We start from the raw sequence: 11,411 nt of genomic DNA on the forward strand, positions 1-11,411 counted from the left end.
GGCCACATTCATATACAGCGCTGACATCATGAGCATGTCCTTTAAAGGTATATAGAATAGTATCATAGAATCCCGACTATGCTGAAACAGACCCTTCAGGCAGCAAGTCCACACTGACCCTCCAAAGAGTAACCCACAATAACCCATGCACCTAATCCACACCTCCCAGAGCACCAAGGGAAATTTAGCACAGCCAATACATCTTTGGATTGTGGAAGGAAACCATTCAGCGGTAACCCATGCAAACACCCAAAGAATGTGCAAACTCCACACAGAGAGTCACCCAAGGTTGAAATCAAACCTGGGTTCCTGGCACGGTGAGGCAGCAGGGCTAACCACTGAGCCACTGTGCCATTCCATAAGATTCCATATCTGCTGCAAGAGATGATGCATTTCCCATTTTCCAAAGAAAACCAATCCCGAACAGATAATTGTGCAGAGGCACATGTTGTCAATTCAGTAAATATATACACATTTAAAATAAGTTTTCACAAAATTAATAATTCAACTATGATATAACATTCTGGAACTTTGATAATTTGTCCCAAGCTGGTGATTATATGATCACATCGAGAGGTGTGTTTTTTCCCGGTTCTTTTTTATTGAAAACTTGGTTGGTTTGCTGCAAGTTGCAGTCGCTCAGCGTCATCACACAAACGGCATAGTTTTCTTCCTCTCTACATAACATTACTTTGTTGTATTAAGAATAAATAACTGCATGAAAAGCAACTGCAGAAGAAATAATACCAGCTCATACATTTAATCAGACATCACACAACACCAGGTTATAGTCCAAAAGGTTTATTTCGTATCACAAACTTTCAGAGCAGTGCTCCTTCATCAGGTGAACTAACCTGGTCTTATGTGACTACTGACTTTGTCCACACCAATTCAACACCAGCCCCGAAACATCGTAGATTTAATATCAGCAAACAATCATACAGAATACATGATCGAATATTTTGCACACAGTTTTCCCATTTGAACTGTTCACACACGTCATGACACACCTCTACAGCAGCTGGGACTTTAACCCGGGTTTCTCGGTTCAGGAGGAGAAATACAATCAGTGCCCCACAAGAAGAACCTTATTGAACGTGGAGATGTTCCAGACCAAACACCTTCAGCTGTTTCATAATGTCCTTCCCTCTGTCATGAGGTCAGAAATGGGGATGTTCTCTGAAGATAAGCTGGCTCAGGACTGATGGACTCTCCTTGACATACAGCTTTCTATTTTTCTTATTCCTAAAACTTTATAAAATGATGCAGGATCATGGTGATTGTGGAAAAGCTTTTCACTGTATTGTACTGTCTTTCTTACCAGAAAATACATGTGACATTAAAACCATTCATTCATGATTGCACAATGTTCAGTGCTATTCATGACTCCTCAGATACTAAAGCAGTCCATCTGTAAACGCAATAAGAGCTGGATAATATCCAGGCTTGGATTGACAAGTGACAAGTAACATATGTGCCACACAAATGCTGTTATGACCCCCATCACTGATAAGAAACAATCTAACTACAGTCCCTTGACTTTCTGTGGTGTCACCATCACTGAATTGACCAGAAAGTCAACTGGACCTGCTATGTAAACACAATGCCAACAAGAGCAGATCAGAAGTTATCAATACTGAGGTGAGTAACTCACCGCCTGAATCCCAAAGCCTGTCCACAAGGCACAAATCAGGAGTGTGATGGGCTACTTCCACCTTGACTGGATGGGTGCAGCTCCAACAACACAAGAAATTTGACACCATCTAGGACAAAGCAGCCCACTTGATTGGCACCACATCCCCAAGCATCGACACCTACCACCACCAAAGCAGCTGCATGTGCTACAAATAGGATGCACTGCAGAAGTTCATCAAAGATCCTTGGACAGCACCTTCCAAACCTGTGACCACTTCCATCTCAAAGGATAAAGGTAGCAGATACACAGCAGCACCACACTTGAAAGAAGCCCTCCAAGTCACTCACATGCTGACTGGGAAGTTATATGGCCTTTCTTCACTATGTTTGGATCAAAGTCCTGCAATTCTCTCCTTAACGGCATTGTGGGTTAAACCACAGAAGGTGCACAGTAGCGGTTCAAGAAAGCTGCTCTCCATCACCTTCTCAAGGGCAAATAGGACCAGGCATTAATTGCTGGCACAGCTAGCAATACCCACATCTCCACAAAAGGCTCTGATTTCATGCTGCAGAGTTCAGTTGTGTCACATGACATGTTGGGATAGTTACCCAGGAAATATTAAACAGCAAAGTCTTAAAACTCCAGGAGAACAATACAACTGAACTGCAATCATTCACATTAACCACCCAACCAACCATCTCCTTTACATCCAACTACTAGGATGGCAGCACCACTCCCAACATGACTTGAGTGGCCCACAATAGTCAATTAACCCTCTGGCACATTGACAAATCCTCTACCTAACCGAACATGTTGCAATGACCTGTTCCCATCCCACTTCCCAACTCATTCCCTCTCATTGAGATTCTTCACTCCTGACCCAACTCCTCCACCTCGCACCCAAACCTGATTCAGCACTATCACCTTACTTGGCTTCTGATGCTCACACCTGACAACTCCTGGCCTATCTACCTTGCTGACATCCTACCTCTTAACCTACATTTCACCCATTCTTCCCCACAACCACTTGTACATTACCCACTTGCTGTTCCTATGACAGAATCATAGATTCACACAGTACAGAAGAGGCCATTAGACCCATCAGGTCTCCCCTGATAAAAGTTACTCTGAATCTGCAGTCATCACACTTTTCAGCACTTGACCCATAATATTCAATGTTATATCACTTCAAGAGTTCATTCAAGTACTTGTTAAAGGTTGTGAGGTTTCTTCATCTCCTGATGAAAGGCTTATGCCCAAAACATCGAATTTCCTGTTCCTTGGATGCTGCCTGACCTGCTGCGCTTTTCCAGCAATACATTTTCAGGTTTCTCACCTCAACTACTTTCTCAGACAGTGCAGCCTGGATCCCCTCTAAACCTTCTGCCATTCACTTTAAAAGTATTCCTCTTTATTATTGACCCTTCTACCTTGGGGGAATAGCTGCTTGATATCCACCTGGTACATGTGCCTAAATCTTTTATACCTCCAACAGATCACCGCTCAATCTTAAATCACCAACAACAACCTTGATGCAATTTGAGCCCACCTCTACTAAACACTAAGCTGTGCCCCTCATTTAATAAGACAATGATGTTACAACTATACACCTTCTTCATCCACTGTTGCTTTTGGAAAAAGCTTTGGGTCAACTGAACTCTTTACTCATTTTAATGCCGAGAAAGAGGATCTCTGCATAATGTCCTCCAAGAACGCTGCAACAAATCATTGCTGAAGGATTCTCCATTAGAAGAAGTTAGGTGTCAATTTCATTTGTCTGGTCAGAATTGGAATTAGGGTTTGAAATGGGCCATTGACTGACCCAAGCTCCATTCAAACACATTGACCAACCTGTACATTTATTTTAGGATCCTTTGGGACTGAACCATGTTTTACCTCCTTTAGGTGAGTCTGTTGGATATCAATATACCCACAGGGGAAGCTACCAAAGCTGCCTTTGGACAGACCTATGGAGCTGAGAATATTTTGTTCCTTCCATGTGATGTAACATCTGAGAATCAGCTGAAAGGTACCAATTCAAACACTAATTTTAATGACATGCCACTGACTTGTCCAATCTGACTAATTGGTTTCTAAACAGACACTTTGCTGCAACTTGTGGAAGTAACAATCAGCTGGGGTGAGTGTGAATGGGAGTTACATTGTTGGCATTAGTGTAATAAGTTTATACACTGCAAGTTGATTAAGTATACTCAGTACAGCAATGTGATGCTTCATTGGGAGCACAAATTCCAGAATTCAATGCTCAGTCTGTGCTCAGACACCAAATGATACTGCTCAACTTTTTCGTGTTCCTTGGTTTCAGAGTTTCAGTGTTCCTGGTGGAGAATCTCAGTCCAAGTGTCTCTTGTTTCGGGCCTTAAGGTCCCTTCTTGGTCATAGTTTTGATGCCCCAGGAGTGAGACCATATTCTAGTTTAGTATCTCAGTTCTTCTGATAATGGCTTTCAGAGTCTGTTCAGTTCTGTCCAAAAGAATAAGGCCTGTTGCTTCTTGCAGGGAAGCAGGGATGTTCCTCAATGGTTTGATGTCGCACACCATTACCATCTTCCAGATATATATATGGAGGCGGGGAAATGATTTTTGCAAATCTTTTTTTCAGGATCTTGGGTTGGTGTTGATTGTGGGAAACATTTCACACACCTCCAAGAGAAGGGCTTCTCTGAGAATCTCCAAAAGTTGCACTGGTTGCACATCAAGAGCATTTGGTGAAAAGTTCTGTCTAGGCCTTGATCAACCACATTTCCTGGGAAAAAGATTAGGAAAATTAATCAATTGTTTGTATATCAAGATCATTCTCGATAATAAAACATCTGACAACTCAGGCAGTAAGTCTCATTTTCAGGAGAGATTGGATAGAATGGGGTTATTTTACCTGCAGCAGAGAAGGATGAGGGGTGATCTGATTCAGGTACACAAAACTATGGAAGCAAAGACAGGCAGATTGTGAAATCCTCTTCCACGTGGCAGATATATCTAACACCAAAGGATGAAAGTTTAAAGTAAGTGTTTTCTCGAAGACCTGAGGAATAAAATTTCCATTCAGAGGGTGGTGGGAATATGGAATGCACTGGCTGACAGGGCGATGGAGTCAGGTGCTCTTGGAATATTTAAGAAGGATCTGATTGAGCACTTAACATGCCAGAGCAAAGTAGGTTATGGACCAAGTGAAAGTAATGGTATTAGTATAGTTTGGTATTTGTTGGTCAGCATAGATATGATGGACTGAGAGCCTGTTTCTCTACTGCATCCCTCTATGACTCAGTAACTGAATTGGTCATTCTGAGGAATGTGTTTAGTGTTGGCATGCTTGGTTGTAGACATTGCAAACTTTGATAACTAACTCTATTCATTGTCTTTTCCAGATGTTTTCAGCAAAACTCTTGAAAAGTTTCAGAGATTGGATATAGTATGTAACAATGCAGGGATCTTTGATGAGGAAAACTGGGAGAACTGCCTCAGTATAAACCTGGTATGTGTCAATTGTATATTGTTTATTTTAATTGGGTTTTATGTGAGCACACTAATTGATACTTACTGAAATTGAGATGTGGTTGAGTTTGGAGATGAATGTTTTTAAGGTTTCATTCTGTAAATCAATGTAGGACTCAGCAAAGAACGGTTGTGATAAACTCCTTGACCCAATAGATTGCAAAAGTATGTACTCCCCTGGTAGGTTGCTGAGGCTGAAGATAAAGTTAAAAATCACACAACACCAGGTCATTGTCCAACAAGTTTATTTGCAATTAGTAGCTTTCAAGTAAATGCTTTTGGACTATAACCTGGTGTTATGTGATTTTTAACTTTGTCCAACCCAGTCCGACACTGGCACCTGAAAATCCACCTGAAGATAATTAGGTTATATCCTCGGTCCCTCACTACCAGAGGTACCTCCATCTGGCATCTATGTCCTTTGGAATCTGGTCAGCTCAAACAACGATGGTGGCACTGCACAGGCTTCTGCCGATGATGGTGACACTCTTGTCAAAGGCCATGTTTCTAAGCACCACTAACTAATGATGAACATGGAAGTCCCAGCAGAATGGTCAGATGCTTTCTTTTCCTCAGATCAAGTGATTCTTATCATGGATGTGCTGTGATCTGAGATTGTTGGGAGAATGGATTGGAGGAGATAGATATGTAAGACAGAAGGATGGGAGCTGGTGACCAGCAATAATTTCCCTTGATTTTATTGACCTCACACTGTGACAATTTTTTTAACTTGCTTAAGGGATGTGGGTGTAGTTGCCTGGGGACATTTGGTAAGGTGGTGGTGAGCTCCTTCCTAAACTACTGCAGTCAATGTTGATTAGGTCCACCCAAAAAGCCATTATAGCAGGAATTCAAGGATGTGGACCCAGCAGCACTGAAGGAACAGTGAAATATTTCCAAGTCAAGATAGTGAGCGGCTTGAAGTGGAATTTGCAGGTAGTGGTATTTTCACTGCCATTTTTCTTGGCAGTGTGGAGTAACAGAGCGATCTTGGTGTTTGAGTACATAGATCCCTCAAAGTTGCCACCCAAGTGGATAGGGGTGTTAAGAAAGCATATGGTGATTTGGCTTTCATTAACAGGGGGATCGAGTTTAAGAGCCGCAAGGTTTTACTACATCTCTACAAGTCCCTGGTGAGAGCACACGGAATATTGTGTCCAATTCTGGTCGTCCTACTAAAGGAAAGATACAGAGGCTTTGGAGAGGATGCAAAGAAGATTTACCAGGTTGCTGCCTGGACTGGAGGGGTTGTCTTATGAAGGGAGGTTGACTAATCTCAGACTTTTCTCTCTGGAGAGAAGGATGAAGAGAGGTGACCTGATCGAGGTATACGAGGTAATGAGAGGCATGGATAGAGTCAATAACCAGAGACTTTTCCCCAATGCAGGATTGACTAGCACAAGAAGTCATAGTTTTAAGATATTAGGAGAATGAAATAGAGGGGACATCAGAGATAGGTTCTTTATACAGAGAGTTATGAATGCATGGAATGCGTTGCCAGCGTTGGTGGTAGAAACAGAGTCATTAGGGACATTTAAGCAAGTGCTGGACATGCACATGGACAGCAGTGAATTGAGGCGTGCGTACGTTAGGTTATTTTATTTTACATTAGGATTAATCCTCGGCACACCATCATGGGTCAAAGGGCCTGTGCTGTATTTTTCTATTTTCTATGTTAACTGTTCTCATTAAACTGCAGAACGTATTTGTTAGGCTGATGACATATGTCTTCTTCATGTTTTTACGTTCTTATAACATTTCACACAACATGAACAAATATTGAAGTGGAAGCTCAGGTTCTGTGAAGGCATCTGTTGTGTCAACAGAACAGGAAATGCCCATGAAGTTGGGAGAGGATGATGGTCTGTTAACTGACAGTTACGGTTCAGTCATTACAAATTCCTGGCACCTTCCTGAAAAATCTATTTTTCATAATAAAGATCTCGTTCATGCTGGGACATTAAAACAACACCTAAGAAACATTAGAAGACAATTCAGTCCCTTTCAGTCTCTTTTACAGGAACATTACATATCCATATACAGCAAGGCTTGAATAATATTCACACTTTGGCTGATAAGTAGCAAGTAACATTCACGCCATGCAAGTGTAAGGTAGTGATCATCTTCAACCTGAGAGAATCTTACCCTCACCTCTTCACATGTAATGGCATTGTGCAGAATTCAGTGATGGCAATCAGTAGCCTGGGTTGTAGCATTAATGAGAAGTACAAGAGACTCCTTTGTCTTCAAGATTAAGTCAAACACTGGGAATTTGGCCACAGATCACTTCCGTCTTAATACTCCAAATTGTGACAACCAGCCCCAAAGCACACATCAAGTGTGGTATGGAATACTGTCATCTTGTCTGAATGAGTGCAGCTCAAACATCACTCACAAAGCATGATACCCTCCAGGATTCAATGGCCAGCATAATTGGCACCACATCCACAAATATTCACTCCCTCCAACATCAATGTTAAGTTGCAGCAGTGTGTACCATCTATAAGATACACTGCAGAATATTAAAAAGCTCCTTTGAAAACACCTTCCAAACCCATGAACTCTCCTACACGAACAGCAGATGCATGGGAGCACCATTACCAACAAGTTTCCCTTCAAGACAATCACCATGCAGACTCAGAACAATGTCAGCGTTCTTTCACTGTGGCTTAGCCAAAATCCTGGAACTCCCTATCTCACTACTTTGTAGTGTACCCACAGCACATATACCACAGTGGGTCAAAAAGACATCTGACGATCACTTTCTGAAGGACAGTGAGGAATGGGCAATAAGTAATGGCCTGTTCAGTGATGCCCACATCCCACAAACAAATTAAAAATGGAATGTTTCTGTGTTTGCAAAGAGACAAGTCAGCATGTCGCAGCTGTTGCACTACTCTGTTAGATCATAGATAATCTCTACATTTATTCCATTGAAATGTTTTTGCTTCTTGTCATCAGACAACATTACCGAACAACAAATTATCTTTCTCTTTAAAGATCCTATTTTTCCTGATCAGCTACAGTTGCTTCGAGAAAGAATAAAATTTCAATTAATATTTGCAATAAGAAATGCTTTTAATTCTATTCCAAAAAGATTTTCTTCTCATTTTAAATTGCCCTCCAGACAGATGAAGCATCTGCAGGAATCCTGATGAAGGGCATATGCCCAAAACATCAATTCTCCTGCTCCTCGGTTGCTGCCTGACCTGCTGTGCCTGTCCAGCACCACACTCTTGATTCTGGTAATCTAATGGCCCAGGCTTAATACCCTAATGCCAGTCATTCAAATCCAACCATGATAACTGGGCAAATGCAAGTTCAATGAATGGAGATCATGAAGCTACCAGACAGTCATAAAAACCTGTCTACTTCTCTTGCAGGGAAGGAAATCTGATGGGAAATCTGATGATCTTACTCGGTCTGCCTGTGTATGATTCTACACCCACAGCATTGTGGTTGACTCTAAAATGGTCTACCACAGCATATAGCTGCACACAAATACCACAGGAATGATGAATAAGAAGGAAAGGTGAAGGTCCTTCTGACATCACCTTAAGCCATTGATGCCCATGTTCCACAAATGTTCCACAATGAATATTAAAGAAAATCTTACTTCTAACATTTTCTCAAAGGAAATAAGGATGGGCAATCAAAACTGACCTGGATGATGACCACTCCACCCAGAATGAATAAAAAAAACCAACGCATTGCGAAGTGCGATGAAAAGTTGAATATTGAGACCTGTCGATCAAAACCACCATCACCAGTCACATATTGCACATCAGAGAAAGTGAGGACTGCAGATGCGGGAAATCAGAGTCAAAACGTGTGGTGCTGGGAAACCCAGTAAACTACGAGTCATTATATTTATTTATTAACAGATTTGCTCAAAGCTCACCACATTGATGTGAATCTACACCCTAAATCCATCCCACTAACCAAGTGACTGATTGATCTGTTCCATTTTACCAACCTGCTGATCCACCCACTGACCAAGCTTCACACCACAGTAACCAGTTTACTCATTCCACTGAATATCCTCTTCATTCATGGATCAATCGGTTTATTCCAGTAACCAGGTTGTCAAACCCTTGGTTTGTCCATCCTGTTTGTCAGACTTCCCATTCCACAAACTATTCTGCATCTTTCCACAGCGTTTTACTGTTTATCAATCTACCAGCACCTGAATTTTTCTGTGTTCCACTAATGCTTGAATGTATTCTCGTTGGGTGAATTTCAATGTAGCTTACTAACCACATATATCTCTCTGCATTTTGCAACTGTCTGTACATGTTTGTATTTTTATATTAACTGAATGGGCTTCCTCACTGGTGATTCCTGTGGTTTTTGTAATGCAGGTCGGTGTAATTAAAGGAACCTATCTGGGAATACAGCACATGAGTAAGAGACTGGAGGGAAAGGAGGAGGAGTGATTGTTAATATCGCCTCCATAGCAGGTAAGTCAGCAAAGAAACAATAGTTTATCAATGAGTATTCCAAGTGTTGCCCGAGGATTCTGGAAAACATCCAAAGTGGGCAAATTACAGTTTCAGGGGAAGCTCATTTTACAGCAAAGATAATGATATTTAACTTCCACACAAGCTGTTGGTCATCTAATTCAACTCACAACATCGTTCAACTTCTGTAACTTACCTTCAAGTGTCATTCACCTCAAGCCATTCTCTCGCAGTCACAAGGTGATTACATTCGAATCACTTCTGGTTTTTCCTTTGTTCCTCATTGGATTTGTTGGTCACTGTTTAATAGTCCATAGGATCACACAGAATAGGAGAGGCTCGTTGGCCCATTGGGTCTGTACTGCCGAAAATGTACTGAATCTACACCAGCCTTACTTTCCAGCACAAAACCCATCACAGGCCCACAGCAGTTGTCACCCATCTCTGGGAGACAACAGTATAGACATAGACAAAGATATAACAGAGACACTTAGAGCTCTATAAAATGCAAATAATTTATTAAGGACTTAAACAAATCACGCACACTGGCTGGGTTGGAAGTCCTCCCAATGTCTTCACTACACTTCCTGACCTCGGGTAACTCTTGCAGTGATATTCTTTCAAGTCTTGCTGAAAATCAAGGATTTCCTCAACTGCTTCATACAGAGATCTGTCCCAAGTATATGCCTTATTTCAAATTATCTGTGTACATGACAAATCCTGAATATATTAGCCCATTCATATGTTCCTCAGCCTTTTCTTTACTAAAAATATGAGTCAAGCCTAATTCCTCATCCCAACATTTCAGCTTAGTAATAAGGGAATGTTGCTCTGCTATCAATTGCTGAGCTGTTAAAATGAAACAATGCCTGCACCCTCAGAGGACATAAACATAGCCACTGCTACAGTTTTAAAGAAGATCATGGGGTATCTCCAGTATCATTACTAGCATTTATCCAAACAGTCCTTTTGTAGCGGAGGCTGGTACAATTGTAACATTTAAGAGGCATTTGGATGGGTATATGAATAGGAAGGGTTTGGAGGGATATGGGCTGGGTGCTGGCACGTGGGACTAGATTAGGTTGGGCTATCTGGTCGGCATGGACGGGTTGGACCGAAGGGTTTGTTTCCATGCTGTACATCTCTATGACACTATGACTGACTGACAGTTTCCTGTTTAGCTTTCCTTTACATTTTATATTTAGTAAATGCAGGCAAATGTAATCACTACTATTTCTTCATGTAAGGGGTAAATGTTGACACGAATTAGATGGACTGAATGACCAGTTTCCATGCCAATGCATTTCCATGTACCCACATGTTCCTGTTTGATGGCGTTTTTGATGCTAATTCTCTGCTGTTTCGTGGTGAACAGGTTTGATTCCTTTCTTCCGTGGACCAGTTTATGCAGCCTCAAAGTATGGAGTAGTAGGATTCACTGCGTCACTGTCTGTGAGTGCTATACTATAATGCAAAGAGTAAAGGCTTTCTGTATATATAATGAACAAATGCCATGCAAGCATAAGATTGGTTTCCTTTCATGAGTACACACCAATCTCTCTGAACATTAACCTTTACAAATTTCATGCCTTTTAAAATATTCTTCTGGTCTACAAAAATGAATAAAGTGAACAAGTGCATACTTATAAATTGATATTTCACCATCACTTTGTTACTCAATATTATTTAATCGGTTTCGGCATTATTACAACCGCTTTGCGACCTCCTCACAGCTGCCATTTTTGTCCAGCTTTGAATGGGTAGGAAATGTAAATATTCTACTCTGACTCTTTGCCAAATTAA

General features: G+C 41.3%; 1 pseudogene; it reads left to right on the forward strand.

Moving 5' to 3' along the window:
• The window catches only part of LOC132823091 (15-hydroxyprostaglandin dehydrogenase [NAD(+)]-like), a 47,534-nt pseudogene extending 36,456 nt beyond the window's left edge, over nt 1-11,078 (forward strand).
• The last annotated feature ends 333 nt before the right edge of the window (nt 11,079-11,411 follow it).

The sequence above is a fragment of the Hemiscyllium ocellatum genome, chromosome 16 (genome assembly GCF_020745735.1).
Source record: "Hemiscyllium ocellatum isolate sHemOce1 chromosome 16, sHemOce1.pat.X.cur, whole genome shotgun sequence".
Taxonomy (NCBI): domain Eukaryota; kingdom Metazoa; phylum Chordata; class Chondrichthyes; order Orectolobiformes; family Hemiscylliidae; genus Hemiscyllium; species Hemiscyllium ocellatum.